This window comes from Canis aureus, chromosome 12 (genome assembly GCF_053574225.1).
Source record: "Canis aureus isolate CA01 chromosome 12, VMU_Caureus_v.1.0, whole genome shotgun sequence".
NCBI lineage: Eukaryota > Metazoa > Chordata > Mammalia > Carnivora > Canidae > Canis > Canis aureus.
The window spans coordinates 59326727-59351667 of record NC_135622.1 but is presented as its reverse complement, the minus strand read 5'-3'; the positions used below and the strand labels follow the sequence as shown (position 1 = coordinate 59351667).

At 48.3% G+C, this 24941-nt stretch overlaps 2 long non-coding RNA genes across 28 annotated transcripts in view; one reads left to right on the top strand and one right to left on the bottom strand.

The window, feature by feature from the left end:
* LOC144281300 (uncharacterized) overlaps positions 1-24941 on the bottom strand; it is a 264069-nt gene that overhangs the window by 113769 nt on the left and 125359 nt on the right. For 10 of the 27 annotated variants that reach the window (XR_013349854.1, XR_013349863.1, XR_013349853.1 and 7 more), the window contains 2 exons: positions 8736-8815; positions 6115-6203 (listed from right to left, as the gene is read on the bottom strand). The exons of 3 other annotated variants lie outside the window; for them this stretch is intronic. This is a non-coding gene — a long non-coding RNA (uncharacterized LOC144281300). Of the gene's footprint in view, positions 1-6114; positions 6204-8735; positions 12866-13029; positions 13515-24941 lie in introns of those variants that run through there. 14 more of the 27 variants (XR_013349844.1, XR_013349846.1, XR_013349847.1 and 11 more) reach the window with 5 other exon arrangements.
* Positions 3509-7566, top strand: LOC144281303 (uncharacterized). The gene is made up of 3 exons (XR_013349873.1): positions 3509-4528; positions 5122-5278; positions 5549-7566. It is a non-coding gene; the product is annotated as an uncharacterized LOC144281303 (long non-coding RNA).

Sequence of the window (24941 nt, the reverse complement as noted above, 5' to 3'; positions counted from 1 at the left end):
GGTAGCTTCCAATTCAGTCAAGAAAAAGATAGCAGAGCCCATTGGCACAACTGTGACCTTGTGCTAATGGTACTAGTCCATCCAACTTGATAAGAGAAGACATGAAGTATAAAAATTAGAGAGAGGAATTCAAATTATGTGACCTCTAAGTTGGAGAATACAGGGAGTCTGGGATCCCTGGGTGGCTCAGCAGTTAAGGGTCTGCCTTCAGCTCAGGGCATGATCCTGGAGTCCCGGGATCGAGTCCCGCTTCGGGCTCCCTGCGTGGAGCCTGCTTCTCCCTCTGCCTGTGACTCTGCCTCTCTCTCTCTCTCTCTTTATTTATTCTCATGAATAAATAAATAAAATATATTTTTAAAAAATACAGGGAATCATTGAAAAACTATCACAAGCAACGGTATAATTTAGAATGATGTCCAGATGCAACTTTTATAGAGAGAAATTGATTGCTTTCAGAAGCAATATAAAAAGCAACTATAAGTGACTATACGAGTTTGACAAGACTCGATATTCTACTACAGACCAAGTGCATATTGGACTCCCGCAATCTTAAGTAAAATTAGCAAAATGCTGAACTATTTAGACGTAGTAAGTTACCCAAATACTCTACGTAGACACGTAAGCATCTATTGCACACAGCGTTTCTCCAGAAGGTTGTGGAAGAAGCATCTAACTCTGCTGGCCTCTGAGGGAGGGAGTTCAGTGGCTACGAATGGGAAGAGGAGGGGAGGCCACGTTCCACTGCATTCTCTTCGTCGTTTTGAACGTTGTCTCAGATGCATGCAAGAACTACCCAAAATATAAACTAAATCTGTTTTACTCCGTATGAAGGGAAGACGGGCTCGCTGGCAGCGTTTCTCATTTCATGGTTAGTTCCTACGGACTCTTCTCTTTGGAAACTGCTCCTAACATTCTAGGTCTCAAAACTCACATCTCAGTCACTCGAAAAACAGAAACGTCACAGCCGTTCTGGCTCTTCTCTTGCAATAACATTTAAAGTCGTTTTCAACTGAAAGCACGCTGCCCTATGTCCTACGTTGTTTCTAGCCACGAAGCGCATGAGCATCACTATATTGTGCTTGTCTGGTCCGCTGAACAGAGTCTGGCCTTTTTTTTTTTTTAAGATTTTTTTTTAATTTATTTATTCATGATAGACACAAAGAGAGAGAGAGAGGCAGAGACACAGGCAGAGGGAGGAGCAGGCTCCATGCAGGGAGCCCGAGGTGGGACTCGATCCTGGGTCTCCAGGATCACGGCCTGGGCTGAAGTTGGCACTAAACCACTGAGCCACCCGGGCTGCCCAGCATCTGGCCTTCTTGAGAGTGAAGGGGGGGTGGTGTGCACGTCCACCCAGCACATCTGCCCGGACTCCAGCTTGGGCACTTACCAGCTGGTACCGCTGAGCAAACTCGTAACCTGCCTCAATTTCCCCATATGTAGGAGGAAGAGATCGGTTTCCCCCTCAGGGGCACATGGCTGGTGGTGGCGAGGTGCCACTCGGATGCTTGGTCAGATTTGGGGCCCAGTTCAGTTCTTTGGAGAAACCAGCAGCCGAGGGAGAAGTAGGCCGTGGCCTCCGTGGAGCGCCCGAGCATTCGGGCCCCCATTCCCTGCTCATAGGTTCTCCGTGTGGGACCCTCCGCACACAGAAAAGCCAGAAACCTATGCTCTACCTCTGAGCCTGGCCCAGAGGAAAGCCACAGCTCACGGACTTCTCATATTTTAAAGTTCTCACTCTCAAAAATAAAAACCACCGGCTTCTTCCATTGGGGCCCTGGAGAAGCCAGATCACTTAGCAAAATAAGAGGCCGCCTTAGAGGAACCCGACTGATTTATGGGGGGGGCGGGGAGGATAGGCTATGACAATGCAGAGTAAAGTTTCCGAGACACGGACAATCTCATCCTTCTCTCCGGGATAGCCATAAAAGATAGTTAGATTTTCTTCTACTCCTACTAATTCTGCAGTGTTCAAAGAAGGAAACGAAGGAAATAAAAACATTGGAGACATTTATTGATTCTTCTACAAACACAGACTGGGGTCCTGTGCTGGGCGACAGTGGGGATTGATGGGAAGGGCATCACCAGATGCCGGGGAGCATCACCAGAGGCTATGCTTGAGCCCAGCGCCAACCCCGACATACCAAATGGTCAAGACTTAAGAATAATGAGGGTTTGATTTTGCATCATGTTTGTGTTTTGGAAAAGGGACTTGGCCCAGATACGGTCCTTGGAAACCCTGGTATCCGTCCACGGAGCTGAAACACCTGTCCCACCTCCTCGGCCACGGGACACATCCCTCAAAGGTGAATGAAAGCTCTTGTCCCCACACCCCCTTCCCATCCTCCAGCACCTTCCTCGGTGGCTGGAGCCGAGCTGCTGTCCTCTGCCTTGGGACCCTGAGGGATCCTCTCTGTAGCCCCGCAAGTGTCTATCACAACAGCCCTCCATCCGGAGAGACCCCGAGGCCCCGGAGGGCAGGGACTGCCCTGGCCTCAGTCCCACATTCTCAACATCCAGGGTCACACCCTCCATAAACGGTTGTTAAAGTAACAGATGAGCCGTCCCAGAAACTTTCGGGGCTCCCCTTTACCCAACTCAGCCTCAAGCCCCCTCCAGGATTTGTACCGCCTGGTGTGTTGGTCTAAGCTGGGATCCACCGAGCGCCACTCACAGGTCGCCTGGCACCGTGGTTCTTCCTGCCAACAATGATCTAGAAAGTACTGACCACCTGTATGTCGTCCTCGGGCCACATCACCCTCTCATCGATGCATATCGTGCTTCAAAATATCATTCATTAGAAGCAGAACATTTATATTCAACGAAAAGATGGTCTGTTAAAACCAAGTATAAAAATGTCCCGGGCCAGCCAGGTCTCCAGCAATGGTATGCAGATGAAATTCTTTGTCATGAACTTTACTGTCAGTGAACATTCAGGAATTCCCTTCTGTCCTTGAAAGAATGAACTTCAAAGTCAACCCGAAACCCCAAGGTGAAAACATATGCAAATATACAAAAATGGGTTCGCCCTGACTGGGAAAGACGTCGCCAAACCAGAGAGAGCAGCCCCTGATATTTGGACACTTTGAGACTTGAGACTTTCACAAGAAATAGGCAGGGGATTCTATGGTGCTGGTCTGTCTCAGGGATTCTAGAACCATCCTGTTTGTGGTTCTCTAGATTCTTTGCATGTCTTCCCTCTGCGTGGGGTGGTTTTTTTCTTTTTCTTTTTTTTTTTTTGGCCACTTTTCTACTCTCTTGATCATTTCAATACCAACAGGAGAGTAGGAGAGGCAAGAAGAGATGCTATCATAATCCCCCTGTTTTTTCTAGTGGTATTTATGATAAGAGGCTTTAGGGGAAAGAGCTGCATATACCACAGCTGAAATCAGGGCTTTGAATACCCCCCTCCCCTCTCTCCTCTCTCTTCTCTTCTCTCCTCCTCTCCTCCCCTCCTCTCCTCCTCTCCCCTCTCCTCCTCTCCTCCTCTCCTCCCCTCCTCTCCCCTCTCCTCTCCTCCTCTCCCCTCTCCTCTCCTCTCCCCTCTCCTCCTCTCTTTTCTCTCCTCTCTCTCCCCTCTCCTCTCCTCTCTCCTCCTTCCCTCTCTTCTCCTCTCCCTTCTCCCCTCTCCACAGACATTCAATTCAAGGCAACGACTATAGCCACCATCTATTATTTCCCAAACAAGAGTGTTAGGCATTTTGAGAACTATGAGAGGACTAAGGGTCTGAGCCCTGCTCTCAGAGGGGGTTCTCATCTCTTGAGGGGTGCGAGCTCTGCATACGTGAAACAATTATGAACCCTGAAGGTGGTAAGTCGTTAGCCAACGTTCCAATAAGTAGAAGGAACGTATTCTAGAAACCCTGTTCTCCAGCCATGTCACCTTCCTCAGCCCCGGCTACAGCAGTCTGACAAGCAGCCCATAGTTTTGTCCTCCCCCCCCCCCCCCCGCCCTGTGACATACTTAGCTGGCACCAGGAGTGGCAATTGCACGAGGTGCCAAAGTGGAGGTGCAGATGAGCACCCCCCACCGTGTTTTACTGGCAGAGATGCTCTGAGGGCCCGAGAGTCCAGCTGCCGAAGGAACGACCTTGCTTTCGGGCTCCGAAGCCCTGCTCCCTGGGGGCCCGTCAGGCGGAGTTCTCTACCACAGTGGGTGACCCTTGTCGGCCCTCTGTGACAGTCTCCGGTGACCCCCAGGCGCTGGGAGAGACAGCAAGAACTAGAAAACCAGTTTCGCGGAGGCACGCAGGCGGTGTTTTTGGACAATCCCGTATGATGATAGCAACCTCGTGTATGGGGAGGGCCTCGGGGTCTCTCTTGTGTCTCTTCGGAATCAGAAAACCTTGATTGTCACCACGGTGACAAATGACGCCCTGTGACGTGTGCGTGTGTGGAGAAGGCTTGCAACCACAGGACCCCCTTGCCCCTTGGGGACACACAATCCGCTGTAGTTAACGAGCTTCGGAGGCATCTGAAAGACCAGCTCCTCGCGAGACAGTGAAGGGAGCGTTTCCTCCACTCCTTGGAGGTTCGCTTTCTTTCAGTTGACAAAGCCAAGCCATCCTCCCTGCAACCCGGAGGCCCCCAGAGGTCTGGCCTCTGCCCACCAGCCACCACCCGCCCCCGCCCCGCAAAGAACTCCACTCAGAGGCTCTTCGTTCAAAGAGTGGAAAAACTTTGGTCCAGCTTGAAACCTAATTCTATGATACGCGTAGATTAGAACACAGTCCTGTTTTCCCTCGTTCTCTGTGCGTGTAATTTCATTTCCTGCACTGAAACTAATACGTAAAACAAAGCAGTTCGATTTATAGCGGGCCTCCTGCAGCTGGTCCCGGGCCCTCCAGGCGCCCACACTCACTTTTTACAAATGATGCAGACCAACCACCTCCCGTCGGAGGCAACCTGATGCTTCTCAGCTTCCAGCACCTTCCTCTGCTCCTCACTCCCGAAGGGACTTCAGGTCCAGTTTGGCAAACACTCAGCTTGTGTTCTGTTTTGTTTTTATTTTTTAAACTAAGGAATCTCAAAATGAAGACCTATGGCTTTGCCCCCCCGCCCCAGGTCTTTGCTGGCTTGTAGAAATCCAGCTGGACCACTCATCCCCTCCCTGTGTCCTTGTAGGTACAGTTCCTCCGAGTTTCTTACCTGCGACTTGGATGGGGACAGAAGTCGCCTAGGCAAAGGCCGGGAGCACCCGGGCAGGCGGCTGTCTCGTTTGGAAAGGGAAGCTGGTTGATACCCACAGAGGTTTCCCATAAAGTGTCCTATTGGGACCCAGGTGAGGGAGGCTCAACGGCACTCATTTCCTGGGCCTCTTGCTTCTGTCCAGCATCTGCGGAGTCTGGGGGGCCCAGCGGAAGTGTGGCAGGAGGTGAGGACTCAAGGTGAGGCCCGAGAGAGCCACAATGCGGGCCGCCCTCGCCAGACCCTCTCTGGCTGGAGGATGCGGCGTCAGGAGAGAAAGGGGTGACAACATGTTCTTAGAGCCAAGGGTGGTGACAGCGGGTCCCTGAGCCCAGATCCAAGAGCTTATTTATTTTTCCAGAAGACATGAGATGTTCCGTGTCCCAGTGCGGTACCCACAGCTGAGCTGGTGTTGTGACTTCCAGGACACACCACCTGTTTATGGCAGTCCCTGCTGCTCACCTGTCTCGGTTATGAAAACGAGGAGGCCCTGCCCCCCAGGAGTGAAGGAAACAGGGGCCTCCTGCCCCATCTGCCACCACTGAGCCACGTCGCCTAGGCAAGCCACCAAAACTCTTTGAACCTCACTTTGTTCTCAAGTAAAATGAGGCATACAGGTTACGTGCTAACTCCCTCCTAAACTCTAAAGTTAAATTATCCTAGGACTTATATAGTCAGGGGAAAATGGATGTTTCTGAGAGCAGGGCTTCCCAGAGAATGCTCCAGAAGGCCAGAGGAGGAGTCCCTGCTCAGAAACATGTGGGGAGTGCTAGGTTTACTGATGTAGGACTTCTCGGAACCTTTCTTGAGTATCCTTTTTTGATTATCTTTATTTATTTATTTTATAGGATCTTTTAACTTACAACATATGACGTGCTCCTTGTAAATAGAAAACTCATAGGTTTATAAAATAAATATCGATAATCTCACCTTCTCTTCTCCAGACCCATCCCAGTGGTAGCAGACACAAGGTTTTGTAGGCCTGTGCATCCTTGGAAAGCTGTTCTAGATCATGACTCCTGAGGAGGAGGATAGAGCAAGAATGTGTCTCAGACGGACCCTTTTTCACTGAACACCTCACAGGCCTCTGCCTGGTGGGAACACTGTTCTGTTCTACATACTGAGGGAAATCTTGAACCAGAGTGCAGAACAGCTCTTGACTGAGTAGAATTCTTTTACCAAAATGATAAGGAGCCTACACAGGACAGAGGCCACAGATGTACCACTATTCAGTGTCCAGGTCACAGGATGTTTTCACTCTCGATAAGATTTCGGAGAATCTCTTTAATCACCTACAAACCTTAAGTAGCTTCTCTGCAGGAGGCTTCCAGAACCCCATTAGGGTTCCTGCCAGCTTGGGCTGATACCTCACCTGTGTGTCCCCAGAGTCATCATGAGGATGGTGAAGATGAGGTGACCCTAAATCATCCCTGCCCCCCAAAAAAGGCTGGCATAGGATGACACTATTACCTGTATGACCCTGGTTCCAGCAAGAGCCCAGTTGAACTTGTAGATGAATAAAATGAGACAAAAGGTGACACTGTAATAATCTAAGACCCAACACCTGGATCAGGTCATGGTCTGATCCCGTGTTCTGCCTCATATGTACCAAATACGTTTTCACGGACACTGTTTTATTTAATCCGCATAAAAACGACTCTGTGAATTCAGCAGTATTATCCCCATATTGCTGAGTTCACGTCTGCAAGGAATGCAAAACCTTGACTCAGTAACCTTCTGACTGGAAGCCAAGTGGTCTTTTCCTTGTAATCACAGTGGTCTCTCTAATTTTTTTCCTTCAAGTTCCACAGCCTAGTCCTTAGGGACTGAGGGAATGAGCATGATGGAGTGCAGAGGTGACCGGATGCAGGTGGCACCCCTGGGATCTGGTCCAGATTGCAGAGTAACTGTGTGGCTTGGGGCCTAAATGATCTCTAATGGGTTCCCTCTATCAACTTTCTTCTTCACATCGTCTGTTTGACCAGCAGTAACAACAAAACCCCTTACAATAAAATCCAGGTAAAAGCAGTTTTTAAGCAATGTCTAGGACTGTATTTAAGCCAAACTATAAAACACCTGCCCTGGCCCATCCTTCTGAAGACTCACAAGTCGTGTCGTCCACACTTGGACTTGCATGACTTGTGAAGTTCAAATGGCTTTCAAAATGCACTCAACTCTGCGTAGTGAAACCAAGGTGATTCTTGGGAAGGACACATGGAGAAAATTCTCAATATCCAACGTTAAGCTGACAGATTGTTTGTATCAAAGCAGCACACAGGGCTCCATTCCAGAATAGCACAAACTCTGCATTCCGGTATATTGTCCAATTGGTGTAAACCAGGTGAAATTACACACCAAGACCCTTTATAAACTTCAATGCAATGAAAGCCTTGTCCATTTTCTAACACTGCGCCACGCAAACGCCATGGGAAGGGTGTCTAAAGTAGCAGCAGGTGAGGGCACATTTTACAAACTTTACACGATGACTCTCCCCATTAGCAATATGTTCGTCTTTCTTTACTGCTCATTTTCATGTTTAATAGTTTGCTTTGATTCATTTTTATGGCTAGAAAGGAAGATTTTAAGTAAACGGTTTTCTAAAGTCAAACTACTCCACAAACTTTTTAATGACTTCTAAATTTATCTCACCTGATTTTCTAGTAATTTAAAGATTCTAAAATTAATGTGCTTCCTGAGAAGACTTTTTCTCTTCCTGGGGGAGCAAAAAAAAAAGTCATAGTTGTGTAAAAGAGAGTCTATCGGTTTAATGATTAGCAAAAGAAAATAGGCCAAGTTCAAGAACACTTGAATGAAGTTCCAGCCTGTTTTTTTTTTTTTTCTTGAAGATTTATTTATTTACTTGAGAGAGAGAGGGCTTGCACATGGGCACAGGGTCAAAGGGACAGGGAGAGAGAGAAAGACAGAAGCAGACTCCTCCCTGAGTGGGGAGCCTGACTCTGGGCTCAATTCCATGACCCTGAGATCATGACCTGAGCCGCTATCAAGAATCAGATGCTTAACTGACTGAGCCACCCAGGCGCCCCAGTTGCAGCCTGTTTTGATAGAACATTGTTTATTCCATTTTCCACTAATAATAGCAATTATTATTCTAGAAATGCAAATTGTGTTGTGTGGTGATGCAATTGATTATTGCTCTGTGGATTTCGACCAGTTTTGCATCTATTTGTTAATTCACTTCGATGTTCCTGATTGCCGCTGTGTATGTATGTGCTGAATTCTATTTTGAGCTGGTTATAACATCGTATTGGCTCCCTCATTAATTAATGAGATAAATAAAATCTTTGATAGGCATTCATTTGCATTCATCTAATGGTTATGGGCCTGAAGGTTCTAAGTACTTTGTAAAAAATTAATCTTTAACATAGGCCCGCTTATTAATATTGGAAATTCAAAAGTCATTTTTTTAAAAATATTCCAAAAAAATTTTTTTTTAATTTTCCTCCAAACTTTGAAGAATTTGCTCTTAGGAAAAGGAATTACCTAAATTTTAGAAACTAGTTTTGAAGCATTAGAAAGATGGGTTAACTTACCAACAAATAACTTGCGAGGCTTTCTGATACTGAAGAGTTTGTAGAGAGATTAGGTGTCCACAGCCCAGAGATCATGAGCTCTGTATGAAAACCATTATCAGTGTGGTTTTGAATAGGTTGCAACTGAATATCAAAAATATTTCCTACCCACCCAACCCCCCATTATTCACCACAGACACATACATCCTTCTTTGTGTGTGATACAAATCCACTTCAGAAAACATCTTTGTTCAATGATGCTTCACTTGAGGGTCTCTTTTGGAACCTAATGGACATTTTGTGTTTGAACAAAAGCAAACACCTCCTTCCACTTGGTATGAAGAACTGGCCACTAAAGACAGCCTAAGAGACACAGGGAAAAATCCCAAAGCCTTTTGAGGAAGAAACAAGAGAGTCAGACGTTCAAAATTAAGTCAGGAAGAACAATGGTAACCCTGACCCAAGGACTGTAAGAGAAGATATCAAGAGTCCCAAAGCAGAATTCACCTAGCAAGTCATTGGGAGTCTATTTGTTGACTGGGGCTCAATATGAGGTCTAAGCCTTGTTGGGGAGGATCGTTCTGGCATAGCCTGTGCTGGTAACTCCTCAGAGCACAGCGCCCAGGCACTGTGTCCTGTTCCAGGGAAAATCTGGCTAAGTCTACCCTTGTGAACTAGAACTGTACCCCGAGTGGACCATCACCCCAGCCTGTATAGGGTGGAGAACATAGGACATAACACATAATGGACAAGCGTCAATAGGGCTCTGAAGCAGGGATACCAGGTGATAGTAAGGGACAGGTGCAATAGTGGGGATTGAGCAACTCTCCAATTCCTTCTATGGCTACATTTAGAAGCATAATTAGCTGAACATCTTTGGACTAAGTTATCCCTTCTTCCAAATTTACACACATTTTGGAGGATACCCTCAAGAGGCAGGTCCCACAAGGGCATGTGCATGTGCAATAAATTGCCTGGAAACTTGAAAGTGGTATCACCACAGTTACACCTGAAGTGGTTGAAGCAGGTCACACAAGTCACACTGGTTTTTCTCTAGTCAAATTCTACATTATGTTCTAACTGGACCTCAGAACAGATCATTTAAAAATCAATTAAAAAAAACAGAAGTTAAATACTTTTAAGTGCTTTCAGCTGCTTTAAGTTCAATTTCTGAAAATTAGAGAGGAAGACAAACCATGAGAGACTCTAAACTCTGGGAAACAAACAAAGGGTTACAGAAGGTGGGAGGGATGGGGTGACTAGGTAACAGGTACTAAGTAGGGCACTTGACGGACTGAACACTGGGTGTTATACTATATGTTGGCAAATTGAATTTAAATAAAAAATTTGGGGAAAAAAGTCCAGTTTCTGCCCTTATGAAGGATAAGGGAACGAGGGGGGCAGTTGTTATTGTCTGTGTTTTGATTTACCTCTGGGGATGCAGCAGTCCAAACCCACCAGATGAGGCATTCCTGGACTCCGGTTTTTAGACACAGGCTACATTCTGGTAATAAGACCAGAACTCAGGGCAGTTCTACCGGTGACCACAGAATGTGGGGCAAAAAAAAATGCAAGGTTGGGAAAACTATAGTTGAAGATATCTTTGCTTCTAACACCGATAGATCTTACCAACTAAGATAAGGTTACAAACGAAGGCTTTTGAGTCCTATAAAGAAAAGTCCAAAATAAGCCCACATCAAGCCAGCCCTTCAGATAGGTGAGTAGAGTCCCAAGTCAGAAGCCCCAAAATAAACACTGGGGGTACCACTGCAGTTTTCACTTCCACAAGACCTACAGTTGCACTTCCACCGTAGCCTTTGTGGTTACAGAAAGGGACCCAAGGTGGGCGGGCTGTTGGTCAAGGTTCTCCATCCTCCTGCCCCACCTGCAAACAGAGTCAGGTTAGCAGAGGAACTTCAAGTATAGACCTCACCCAGAATGAAACTGGCTTAACACAAGACATTCTTATTGGTATCCCACCCATTGCACGAAGACTCAGAGCCCCTCTCAGGATCAAAGTCCCTCGTGTTTCCCTGTGTGTTTTCCTGATGGCCAGCTATCTTCAATCTGTGTAAAACAGAAAGGATTAGGGGGAGCTAGGTAGTTTGCTCAAGCTTTTCATGTTTTCTTTAATACCAAAAAGATCTAGACTTCTCGAGGACGAGCACTCAGGTCTGGATAATCTGTAATAATGAGAACAAGTCAGATGTCATCCATTAAAACTCTTCCGTAGGTTTCCATCCAGAGGAAAGGAAAACCAGGCTATTTTTAGCATTTTGATCTGTCCTAGATCTATCCAAACAGCTATTTGGATAGGCTTCTGTTGGAAAGCAGCAGATATAAGCTCTTAATCACAAGAAATGTCCTTGACAGAGAAAGGTCATAATTGGAACTGAACGGGAAGAGAGAGCACAGGACAAAAAGAGAGTTCAGGAATAAGAGAAAGGCAGCAAGAAACGAATTACTTCCCCCTTAGTCAATCATGGAAATCCCACCTTGGCTCGCAGTGAAGGAAAGTCCTTGTCGTACTATAAATAGGAACTGAGCCATCAGAAAATGCACAATTTGACCCCGTCACATCCTCAAATTTTAACCAGCAGTCTGTATCCCAAACTTTCCACCAGTCACGGAAAAAAAAAAAAAAAAAGTGATATAAAATTTATTCTTCTAAATCTGAGCTTCAGTTACAAGATTCTTCAAATTGAAAGAAAGAAAGTGTTGCACAACAGGAGATTCTCAACCCCATCTGGAGGAGGAGAGGGGACCGCTGGGTGTATTAATGACTTTGAAACTCTTGGGTCAAGTGTCACGAGCACCGAATCACTCCTCTATCCCCGCCTGCCTGCCTGCCTTCTGCTCTGACTGGCTGATGCTCTAGTAGGAGAGGGACATCCAGGACAAACAGCTCTATGAAACCGTGGGGAGTGATGCCAGCCCCCGAGCCAGTCTGATAAGGCATCCCCACCCCCGGCTCCTGCAAGGGGGCAGAAACTGCCGAAGTAGTGGAAACTGTAAATAGTATTGAACTCCTATTTTTTTCTAATTAAGAAAAAAAATGTAATGATTCCCTCCTGAAGCCTAAGTAGAACATTGAACAGAGTGTGCTTGGGGACATAGAAAAGGCTCAGGGACATGGGCTGGATTCATACTTAGTGGGGAGGGGGAGGGCGCTGCCCTTGTTCATGGGCATGAGAACAAACTAAATGTCGAGCATTTACCTGCAAAAGAGGGATGGCCTTATAAATTGCCCTTTTCCAAGTGAGAAAAGGACTCTGAGTGAGGCTAAGTTGCAGTGAGGGACACATATCCAGTCAACGATGGACACGGACAGAGAAGCCGGGCCTCTCGGCCGCGAGACAAGGTGCCTGTGCAGATGTTTAACACTTAAGGAGGGATGCAATGCGGTGGGCCGGCTGAACCAGCGAATTCCAGGGGAAGCGGATGGAGCGTGCAGAGAGTGCCCAGCTGGTTCAGGAAACGGGGGTTACAGGTCATAGGATGTCCTATGGATGTCCAGGACACTGAGGGCGACACTGAGGTTAAGGTAGCTTGCATGCACCACACATTACTTCCTCGCTCCAGACATCTGGAAGAGGTGAAGTACAAGGAAAGGGTTGGCATTTCTTTCTAGAGAACACGGCGGTCTTGGTCTTCAAGGCTTGCAAAGAGCAGGACAAGATCCCGGCCACCTCGTAGAGTCAGAGGTCCCCTGACGTGTGCCACCCATGAAACCTGACCAGAACCCCTGAGGCCTGGAGGTAGTCCCACAGCGGAGAGTCAGGGCAGAGCTAGAAAGAGACGGCGTGGACGTAAACACAACAACTGGTCTTACGGGCCAGCCTCCCAATAAAGAGCCCTTGGTCTTGCCTCAAAGGGCCAAGAAATGGTAAATCCACTATGAGCTCTCAAGGTTGAAAAAGTGTCCCGTCTAGCCAAAGCAATCAAATACTTTTTATGCAGCAGACAGAAAGTCCTAGAGAGAGAGAGGGGTTGTCCTGAGCTAGCCCCTGGGAGGTCCTCTGCTACTCCTAGGAGGGACAAGGGCCCAGGCCAAACACCACTTGCAATCTCATTACACCTCCCTAAAAACCAGCCAGTGTTCCTTCGGCCTGTGGCCTCCCTTCCCAGGGTGGGCCCTCTGCTCGGCACACACACTCTCCCAGCCCTTCACCCCGACCCCCACCCCGATCCTCACCCCACAGTGCATACTCTGGGAGGCCCACTCCCTCAAGGGGTCCCCCTGAGGGTCACAGCCTGCGAGGGAAACTGCTTAGGGATATCTCAATGCCCCGGACAGTCAGAAATCACTTCTTACCTTAGGCAAATTCCTATAAGAAAATCTCTTTTTAGAATCAAAGAAGCACAAGATTTTAGAGCTGCAAAGCCCTTGCGGTTGTCCTGTGTAGTTCCTTCCCATCTCGAGCCATGCTGTAAGGAGGTAAGTACTCCTGAAGAAGAAATAATAAAATCCTACTCAGGAGGAGGGCAGGCAAATATGCTCAGGGAAAGGATTCCTTTGACTAATGCCTACGAGGCAAAAAGCGAGGCGTACTCAGTCGGAATATGCCATGTATTTCAGTCAGGATGAGCCAGTCTCCAAATGCTGACTACCCCCTGCCGTCCTGCTGGGGGGTGCAGGACAGTGGTAGGCTGCCCCGCCTCGAGCAAATTCTTGGAAGCTGGAAGTCCTCAGGAGACAAAGAAACAAATGGCCCGTGGAGACCTGGTGTTCCAGAACTGAGTGTATTCCTTGCTAATGGAAACACTGGGTGCCCAGAACTCAATTAGATGCAACCTAATTCTTTCAGGCTCACCGAGGGGTCCAGCTCCAGGGCCAGGTCTGGGGGAACAGATCCAGAGCGTTCCTGTCCAGGAGGCCCAGAGCCCAGTGCACCGGTAGCGGCCACCAGCTCAGACAACCTGGGGGCCCCGGGACAGGCCCACCCGCCTGGCTCTCCTCGCCTCTACCTGCCCACTGGGCTCACTCTGTTGGTCCATCATCCTTCATCCACTCTGCCCTGCCTTGGGGCACACACCCTGGGATGCAGGCTGGGGGGCTTCTGTACACAGCCACCAGGGCACTCTTGGTGGTCCCCGTCCTTAGCAAGCGAAGGTGTGCATTGGCGATGGTTCTCGGGAGGGACAGCATGGGGGAGGCCCGACGGGAGGACTCAGCAGCCACCCGGGTGGGGGGCAAGAGGAAGGACACAGCACACAGCCCCCACGACCCAGGTGTCCGGTCTAGGACATGGGACAGAGTGTCCGACACCCTTGAGGAAGACTCTGGAGGCTCGGGCTGGAGGAGACATTCATGAAATAAAATGTGAGCGTGATAGAATCGGAAACAAGTTAGAGCTGAAGCATCCGTAAACCCACTATTAAGAGGAACTGGTTCCTTCTCGAATGATCATCCTTGCCTGTAAGCGTAGGTACACGCCCCAGGGTGTAAGTGCTTCATGATGCTTCTGGAGCAAGGGCATCAAAATAGCTTAGAAGGTGTATTTTAAGAAGAAAAAAAAAGGTTGATTTTTGTTTGTTTCTTTAGTACTAACAGGGAAGAGCACTCTCTCCCTCTGAAAGGAAAAATACATAAAAGAAGAAAGAAATGCTTCCACAGCACAGAGGCTGCGTCGCGAGCCCCCCGAAGCTGGCTTCCTCCTTGACACTGACTTGGGGGGGGTCAATCCTAAAGTGGGGCACTTTATAACCTGATGAAATGAAAGTCGTTATTGAAACCCCTTCCCAGCATTTGCTGTTGCATCTTCCATGTCGGAAAGTCTGGGTGGGGACATCTGGGGGGCTCAGTGGTTCAGCGTTTGCCTTTGGCTCAGGGCGTGATCCCGGGGTCCTGGGATCGAGCCCCGCATTGGGCTCCCCGCATGGAGCCTGCTTCTCCCTCTGCCTGTGTCTCTGCCTCTCTCTGTGTGTCTCATGAATAAATAAAATTTAGGAAAAAAAAGGAAAGACAGTCTGGGTGGAAGGAGGCAACCAGCCAGACCTGGGTTCAAATCCTGTGCCTGCCGCGTGACACACTTGCTCTTCTTGTTCCTGGGTAACCGCTCCAGGCCGGGGCCCGGGAGCCCCTTGGGTGAAGGGTGACTGCGCCCATGAGCAGGGTCACCCGCAGAAGCTCCCGGCAGGAGCCATTTTTCGGAGCCAGACATAGATGGCTCCCTTCCCCTCCGCAGGCCCAGGCTCCGACCGCAGGCTCCCCTGTGGGTTTCTAGCTTGTCAGTGAGGTTTGGGAGAAGCCGTGAGGCCAGCGGGCGGGGAGAAGGAAGTCGAGCGCGGCGAGGAAGTTGAGGCAGGGATGCGGGCCGGGGGCGGGCCTCGGTCAGACCCCCTCCGCAGGCTCTCAGATCTAGACTGGAGGCTGCACCCTCTGCCCGCCGGGGCCGCTGGCCTTTAGACTCGGGTTGAGTTACACCACGGGCTTGACCGGGGGGCCGATCGGGGGACTCCATCATTGCTTGAACCAGTTCCCTTTATATCTATCCATATACGCACAGCCTTTTGGTTCTGTTTCTCTTGGAAACCCTAACGCACCCATCAGGAGACTCATGGTCTAGATGAGCCCATGGGGGGGTTTCCACCATCCTGGGGAGAATGAGGACAACTCCTTGCACGCCACCTGAAGAACTCTGCCCTCAGTGGCCCGTAGCTGCTAAGAGGAGGCCTGTAAAAACGAGCCCTTCCCCTTTATCATTTCCTTTATGGTTCTGGGTCATAACCTTGTAGCAGATCTTCTGGCCGATTCTCCACGTTCTCCGTACAGAATGCTCAGCGTCTGTAACGCGATGAGGCCAAATCAACACAGAAATTGAGCTGCGAGCTTTGTGAAACAAAAGAACGGCCCTCTTCGACTCATTTAGAGAAAAAGAAAGCCGAGAAAATCTGTGGTTCCTCTTCCAAGGGCCCAGGAGTCCTATTTTGTGAGCTTGTCCAACCCGAACGGACTAGAGCTCCTGTTTCGGCGTGAATAGCTTCTCCTGGAGAAAGGAGTCCTCCCCAGCCTGTCGGGCAGTGGGCTCTTTCTTTTCTTTTCTTTTCTTTTCTTTTTTCTTTTTTAATTTTTTAATTTTTTATTTAATTTTTTATTTTTAGTGGGCTCTTTCTCGCAGCATCCCATCTGAGCTGATTAGCACAGTTTTCGCAATAGTTCATTTAGGGTAAAAAAAAAATAGTAAGCAAATGTTCCTGTAAAACTGTGCAGTACAGCAGGAAATTAAAAAGCCCTCTGTTCTGGCACAGAGGAGGGCTGGGAGGAGGGAGCTCTGAATTCTAGAAACCCAGTCGTCCTGGGCTGCCTCTTAGGCTGGTGTCCGCACGTTAATGTTCTGCAGCGGTACAGAGTATATGAGCAACCACAGGACTTTTATTGTCTGCTTCCCTAATCTGTCCTCTTATAACATAAAAAGAAGTTACAGCGTCTCTATAAAACTATTTGGTTTTAACTAGGTTGTTAAATTTGTTTGCTGAAGTCAGCTATAAGGCGTCAAGAATTTCAATAGCACAGGGTGTCGGAGATAAATACTGCCGTCGGTGTGTGGTGCTGGATGAGATTTATTTTGCGAACTTTGCCAACCCCAAAAGGGAGATTATATGTTTTGGGAGATAGGGCACCATCCTGTTAGCAATGTTCATTTCGATTTTTTTTAACACCAAAAGGCATTAAGTGTCTTCATAAATATTAACAAAAGTTTGTTTTAAAGCATAAGCCCCAAAGTGGGGGGGGGGGGGGTCAGCTGGCAGATTTTGTCCCCTAGGTGTGGATTGTGACTTCTTTTTCTTGTAGGACATAAATTGTCTGCTTTCGTGCTTCCTAAAGAATTAGAAAACCTTTAGAAAACCCATCCAAGTTTTTAATTTTGTTTCTACAGTACCTGCGTATTGGATGTCAACTATGCTATTCTGATAGGAAATCAATTATCTTTTCCCCTCCTGTGGCTTCTATTTTTGACATCATAGCCATTCCAAGGATGCCAAACCCTTCCAGCAATCTGTTTATAAAATTTAGAAAACAAATATGAGCTCATCAAATTCATTTCTAAAAAAAAAATTATTTTATTTCAACTTAACCAGAGGCAATTTTGCCCACCACTCCCTCATCCCCACTCCCCGAAGAAATGTGAAAATGCCACTTTTTATTGTCACTCCTGGTGTTGCATGGATGAAGGCCAGAGATGCTTCTAGATAGCCTGCAATGCACACAACAGCCCTCACAACCAGGAATCATCCTGCCCAGAGTGTCAGCAGTGCCAAGGGTGAAAAAAATCTGATATACCAATTATAAACTCTCCTTCTTATAGAAAATAAGAGAAATAGTTCTCTGTACTCGTGTACCTTGAACGTACCAGTGCTCTGCTGAGATTATCTCATTTCATTCGGCCTCTGTCAGAGTCTCTTCTGACACGACCTGAAGGTTGTTTTCTACAAAATCCCAGTGTGATCAAAAATCGCCAACAACCTCAATCTCTCAAAGTCCAACCCAAAATGTTCCTTCCTCATCTCACCTCACCCCACAGGAGCCTTCAGCACTGCCTACCATGTTCCCACCCCAGAAACCCCCTCTTGTTCTGTCTAAATGCTACCTCTCCAGCCTCACCTTCCCTGCTGCCGTCTCTGACCTTCCCCAAGCCACTCGCTGCTAGAGCTCCTCAAGGCCCAACTCCAGATCCACCTCCTCTCCTGCTGGACCCTTTCCCTGGGAAAGCTCAGCCACACTCAGCTCCAACCACCTCCCAGCATGGACACCTCAGAACGCATGACTCAGCCCAAAGCTCTCTGCATTTCACATCCGTCTCACTGCCTGGCTGTCCTCTCCTTAGGACACGTCCAAGGCAACTCAGACCCCTGAAATGTAACCCGAATCCATGGCCTCCCTCCTAATCCTTGTCCCCTCCCAGCACCCTTGGCTGCCTCAGGGAATGGCTACCATTTATCTGGGTGGAGCCCACAGGCCATTCTTTACGCTTCACTCTTTCCAATGGCTTCTGACCAAACCATTGCCAAACCCTGCAGTTGACATCCACAATATGTTCAGATCCACCCACTTCTTTCCAATCTCCATACCATTTCCTTGCACAAATTACCACTGTGTCCCACCTGGATGGCTGCTGCTGATGCCCGCTAGTTTCCTGCATCCACTCGGCTCACTGACCTGCAATCCCAGGGATCCAGCCAAGCACACATCAAGTCGTGATCATCATCCTCACATCAACCTGCCCACACACTCACACACGTGCACCTGTGTACACACACACCCTTTGAAGCCCTTCACTAGCTTTCTAGTGCTCTTAAGATAAAGCACAACCTCTGAACTTGGCACACAAGACTCTACATGTTCTGGTTCCTACGATTGACTCTCTGACCTCCAAACACACTGGCCTTGCTGTTCCTCCCACTTGCCTTAGTCCCTCTGACCACAGGGCCTTCTCCCATGCTGCTCACTCGTTCGCACCACCCCCTCATCAGCCCTCACTCATCCCTTAGATCACGGCCCAATATCATTTCTCCAGGAAGCTTTCTTGCTCTCCCTGACCTGTAGTATCCTCTTAGAGCACCATGACCCCACCCACTCAAGCACTTCACCAACCATCTTCCATGTATTATCTATATCATTGTTTGGCTCTCCTCTGCAGGCAAACTGAGGCCTTAGAGACACTAACTAACTTGACCAAGGTCAATGAGTAGATGCAGGTGCTGTCCTACCCCAGGTGCAGCCACCACCACCGTTCTCTTAACAACCAGTTGTCCTTGCAGTAGAAGCACAGTGAATACCCAGACTCGTTTCATCTGAATACCACCTAAATGACGATGAGACAAATCTTTTCAATGGAACAAAGGAATACATGAATGACTTACACTCTCCATTTGCTCCCTTCTGATACTTGATCTACTCTTACACTTTTCAAATTTAAGAACCACCTCTCTAGGGAGAAACACACCAACTTTTACAATTTTTCTCCCAACAGAGAGGTGAGCCACTGCTTTCCAGCACTGCATCATTTATTGCATGCTCTCCCCTCTCCAGTCAGCAGCGAGGAGGGCTGTTCTGAGCCAGGCCTCTCTGCAGTGTTCCGCATTTGTTTGGAGGCAAAGCCTCCAGCCTTTTAGCGCAGACGTGACTCTCATTTAGGATTGGCATGACTATCACGAAGGCCTTCTGTTGTGTCAGTTTTCGGGGGAGAAATGCTTTTAAAATAAGCCTTAGAGTATCCTTTAATAAAAGAGTAATTGGCAGCCAGTAATTGCGCAATACCTGGGAACACCAAGAGAATCACAGCGAAGCCAAGTTGCTTCCACAATGGAAAAGTATAAAATCCTGGAAATATATATTTAGTAAAGAAATGGGATGAAAAGGAAACACCGTTCTTAAAATAGAGCACATAGGAAAGTTCATCAAAGACAAGATGCTCAAGAAAATGTACATTTTATGGTTTCAATAGGGAAGGTAGTATGTGTCAACTATCCAGAGACCTACCCATAACTAGACAACAGTTCATTACAAAGTGGTGAGTTAATAAATAGGTAGCTTTGTTCTAATTTTCCACCTCTAAATTTAGATTTACTGCAGTACACGGCTCCACGTCTTAAAATGCATGCCAGAGAGCCTTTCTTAAATTCTAAGTTGACTTTATTCCTTTTTTTTCTGTGCTTCAAAATGTGAGATATTTTGCATAGCCCATAAATTACAGTTACCTGCTCCGCGGGGAATTGGCCTCAAATTATTTGTCTCTGGGACCCCAATTGGATCACATTTAATTGCTTTTAAAAGAAGGCAGAAAGTGATGCTAAGCTGTGCTTGCATCTCAGCGTTACCAGATGACCGGCTTCAGGAGCAGGGCTGACAGGTCTCAACATTAGCACTTGGATGAAATTCTCGGGCTCTGCAGAGTGGGAATTAGCAGATTCTCGGAAAATAGATGCTCCACTTAAGCCCTTTGTCACCCTGGCTGCTCATAGGACTTCCTCCTCTCTCCTTTTCTTCCTCCTTCCTCACAGAAGGAAACTAGACATAGAGTCTTTCAAGCAGAGGCATCCAGACCATCCACAGGCTCACCTCTGCCCCTTAGCAGCAGAGATGTAGGCTTACCTCATTCCCTCATCATAGCACCCACCCAAATGCAGCTCCCAGAACCATGCCTGTCACAGTCCACCAGCCACGGACACTTCCCCCAACCCCAAATGCACCTGGAGTCTGCCCTGGTGATCATTTGTTGGGCCATCTCCTCCCTATACCAGGCTCCCCCCTCATCCCTCTCTCCCCGGGTTCATGCCTCAACAATCTCATGACTGTGGCCCCTCTTGCCTTACACAGGCTTTGGGGTTTGATGTAGCTGATAACACCATAGAACCAGAATCAGGGCCCACTATTCCAAGATCGTAAGAGGCAGAAGTCACCAAAATCACCTTCATTTCTTGGGAAGTTCATTCTCTACCCATAAGCCTCCCTTCCTTCCTTCTCCAACTGCCAACCAGGGAAACCGAGCTTGTGGGAAGCGGGTGGCTGGTTTCCTGGGGCCCTGGCTGAAGGAGGAGGTGTCGTCAACCCACAGGGTGCAGAACTGGAAGGCAGAGTGAAACTGGAAGTCCCATGCACCAAAGAGTACCTAGTTAGGCCAGGAGGGAACACTGAGACCAGGAGGCCTGATACAGACTTGAGTTGAAGGGAGCCAAGCAGAGATGAGCAGAGGGGCTGATTGGGAATAAGGGGGGGGGGAGCTGGTAAATGATGGGCCCTCTGGGATCCTCCTAAAATCGAGGCCCCTTGCCTGCCCTCCCAGCAAAAACCCCACTATGTGCATCTGTGCATTTGGGCCTGTAGATCCTGGAGCGCCTGCACCCTGTATGTGGGCCTCCCACCGTCTCCCTGCAGTGCGGCTCCAAATGCAGTAGCCCCTGGCTGCCCATGGGCCAGAATACAGGCCTGCCCTCCAACAGGGCACTTTGCTGCCCCCACTCACAGAATGCCATCACTCCCGTGGAAAAGAATGTGCTGGTCAAGTGCATGCAGAGGAAGGACGGGATGGTCTTTCACATCTACAGTCATCACCACTTTGACTCCAGGTCTCCAGCAGTGAGCTGTCCATTGCTGGGTGGCCAGGGCAGCACTTTGGGAGCTGCAGTGTCTGTGAGGACAGAGGTGACCTCAGCCCCCACCAGGGTGCTGGAGCAGTCCCTGTAATGACTGCAGACTCACCTTAACCAGGGCTTTTCTCTTCATTTGTGATTCTTGCCAGCTTGTTTCAATGTTTTCAGACAGCATTTAGAGAAAGCTTAACTCATTAGAGCAGATCTTCTCTCCCCTGCCCTCTCCACCCAGACTCCTGGGCATGTGCCAACTGGCAACCATAAATCACAGCCTTACCCAGTCAATGCCTTTTACCCTCCCAGATCTGTGCACCTTCCTTCACCCATCCACAAGGTTCGTGGCACGGTTGCCTGTAGACTCCTTGATAATCAGTGTCCTCTGAAATATGCAGCCTCTCTTTTTGAGTCGGCAAATAAAATCCCAGACATCCACGGAAGACAGACATCCAGGGTCCCTGATCCAGATCTACTGGTTGGAAACCTGATGTCAACATCCCTTCCTAACAGAAACTCTGCTCTACCCATTGGCTCAGATGTCATCCACTTGGCATAAACGGAGAGAAATAAAATGATCAGTGACTGTTGACTTGACATTTGGGCATCTAGTGCGAAACACCGCGTGCCCTTCCCAACCCCGAGACCAACCCTGGCGTGGCCACTTTGGGAACAAACTCAATCACTGTAATCTTCCCCCCAATCCCCAGGGATGGAAAATGAGAGGGCAAAAGCTCTTGAGGAGTAACCAAGAGGGGATATAACTATCACCCCAACAATTCAAAGAGAAATGGCCTGGGTGTCTCTTTTCAATGAAACACCCCAGAAGCGTAAGGATGTTCATAGTGCTGGAAAACTACCTCACACTGTGCTTAGGTTCTCCTTAAATTAAAACCACAATTCGACCAATAATGTCTAAAACCAGACCTAGGAGAAACTATAAAAAGAGATCCTCTCTCCCTAAAATCCCCACAATAGAAATCCACCCTACAGTCATTGCAGTCATTATTCTAAGGCCACATCTATTCTCCCATCTGATTGTGCTTGTTTGCTCATTTCCTCTTTCTTTTCCCACTTCTTGGTCCTTTTTAAGTATTCCCGTCTTTTGCTTTCAATCTTCACCCTCTCTGCTCTCTGATATGACAAGTAGCATCAGCGGGCCAGGCCATCAAGACACATACGTGCCTTTTCCCCTTCGGGGTCCCCAAAATAGTGTCTTGGATTAGGAGTCAATTAGTTTTAAGCCTGTGTCTGAGCCAAAATATTTGCAAAGAATGGCCCCAGTTTCTGAAGCTGTCCTATAAGGGGGTCTGTCCACCATCCTTCCAGGCTGCGAGCCGCAGTCTGCTGTGTCACGAGGGGCTCTGGACAGTCCTAAGCCCTCTCCCATGGCTCTGACACACAGTCGGCTCCCTCTCTGGCCCCAGCCCAAGCTCGTGTCCCTTCAGGCTCCAGACTCCAGGCTACATTCTGGCCATACTTCAGCCACATTCTGGGACCATCCTATAGCCAGCTTCATGCTGTCACCGGTCCCCTGCTAGATGATTCACCTGTACTCATCCTCCTGTCTCCCCCTGGAGTCACTGCCTCTCCTGCGGCAGCCTGCTGGCTCACAGGAAGTCTTCTGCCTCATTTCTCCAAATCCAATGATGCACTGAAAGCACTTCTCAGGCCTCCAGACGGGAGCTTTTTGATGAACTACCAAGTCTGCTACCTCCCAATGTAACCAAAGTGAACTTCCCAGCCTCTACCTGAACCACCCAAACGTCCAATCTGATTTACATGATTTACGTTACATACAGATCCAGCAATGATAACAATTCAGGTGACCAGAAAAGGTGAAGTGGAGTCAAAGTTCAATGGATATAACCCTAAAAATCAAGAAGGATTTAAAGTGGAAAGCTTTCTCCCTCTACACACCTAATACACACACATGGGACTGCAAAGAAAATGAGGCCCCTCATCCTGTGCTCAGTGATGGCCAGGTTATCTTCAATCAGCCCCATCAGTTAGTTAATGTGAACATTTGAGGAGCTTTTCAAAGGGTATGAACTGAACTCCCAACAAATCCCAGGACAGGCTCTCAGAAGTCAGCATGGTCCCGCGCTGCAGGATGCCATCATAAAAGAAGTCACCTAAAACCAATCTGCCACATATAAATTAATTTAAAACCGAATGGGCTAGTTTTACATTTTGAAGATAATAAGATTAGCTCAAAGGAACTAAGACAGAAAACCAGCATCAAGCCTAATTGGAAAAAAAAGCTTAAAAAAAATGTAACCATGAGAGCGTTGAGTCATATCTATATCTAAGACAATCTCAAGGCCCTGGGGAAAGTTCTAGCGTGGTCTTATGAGGGAGGTCACATAATTCACTTCTACAAAGCAATCAATTGAATCCGGCCTGATGGTGAGGACCGTCACTGGGCTGAGTTCAAAACACTGTCACGTGGAGTAGAAGACACTGCCTTTCCCTTGGTGGCGATGGTGCGCTCTATCACAACTGCGTCTAGCCAACCAGAGATTACGGCAGAGAGAGGAGATGCGCTGGGTGGCTTCTGACTTGGGCTGCCCAGGGAGGCGTCAGTACATGTGTTACTTGGGCACCGGAGTCTCATATTCAGAGGGTCTTCCTGCTCTGAGAGCCCAAACATCCATGTCTTAGGCCCAGAGAGCAAAACCTACAATGAAGATGATGCAAAAGGAGCCAAACAGACTATTATCACCATGATGCCCAGTGAAAGGCAGAGAGCCACGCTCACCAAACCCTGGTGTCTCACATGAGACCTCCGAGGTCCCTCTCATGATCATACTCCGGTGTGGTTAGCAACGATAGAAAGCACAACTTGGGGTTCTCTTGAGAATTCTAAAATTCCCATAGCAGCTCCACTCTTCTGTCCTGCTGGCATTCGGGGAAACACTTGTCAAATCCATATTGGAGCCAAAAATGCCTTTTCTCCTATTATCGAGTGAAAATTCCATGAGCAAAAAAATTCTTGCATTGTGTCCAGTAGAAATACGTATATTTCTACTGAAAATATTACCCCAATGAGCTTACTTGAGATGTTTGTGTTGGAAATAAGTAACAGAAACACAGGCATTCTCTCTCCTTCCCTCTCCCCTTTCCCACCATCCTCCACTCTTTATTAAGAGAGCGGGAGTTTATAACCTGGCATAAGATCCACAATGACAAATGTGACTGCTCTCCCCTCGGTCACAGGGAGCCTCTTTGATGCCATCCCACATCTGCAACACAGCCGTTTCCTCCCCGCCCCCCCCGTGCATCATCTCTCTTTAAGGAATAGCTTAGAAGGCTCCGACTTGCAACTGTGGCAAAGGCTCTTGGCACCGGCTCTTTGCAGACTCTGGCCCAACTGGCTGAAGCAAGTCTTTGCTCATTTACCAGCCAGCTCAGGTCTCAGCTGCCGTTTTCAGCTTTGATCAGAGCTGAAGCCCATATCGCTGTGGTGTCATGTGTGAGCCTGGGTCTGGGAAGACCAGGAGGAAGCACAGAGGGGACGTGGAGCAAGGCTGGGCCACCTGCTCCCCGGTTAGGATGGGATGAAAGGGTGCAGCTGACTGCCCCGGGGAGAATGGGGTGTGCCAAGGGGGCGAACCGGGGAGAATCGGAGAGGGCTTTCCGGGGGGACTGGCGTTCCACCCCACCTGGCCACCGCTTACGGAGTTACAAGTCCTGGACTTGGCCGTCAGAGGGGAGAACAGGAGCCCAGCCCTCGAGAATTAGAGCCTGGGGAGGGCCCAGACACACAGGACAGCTAATTCTAATATATGTCAGGCTAAAGAAGGCACAGATGGGGAAGCCATAAAGAACCCAGGGAACACACAGAGAGAACACAAAGAAGTATCAGGGTAGCCTTCAAGGGTAGTTCAGTTGCCCAATCACCCATAAAAGGGAAAGGGGATGATGAGAAGCTTCCAGAACCTTTTCTCCCTTCATTCGAATCCCATTATGGAGCACCCAGTAATACTGATATTACTGTGCCTACTACATGCAGGGCACACAAATAAATAAGGAAGAGCGTCTTTCTCTGGGACATTGAGATAGAAACATGAATGACTGGGAAAGAATCCGTGAGTTAACTGCTCTTGCAGAACACCAGGGAAGCCTAGAGGCGACAGG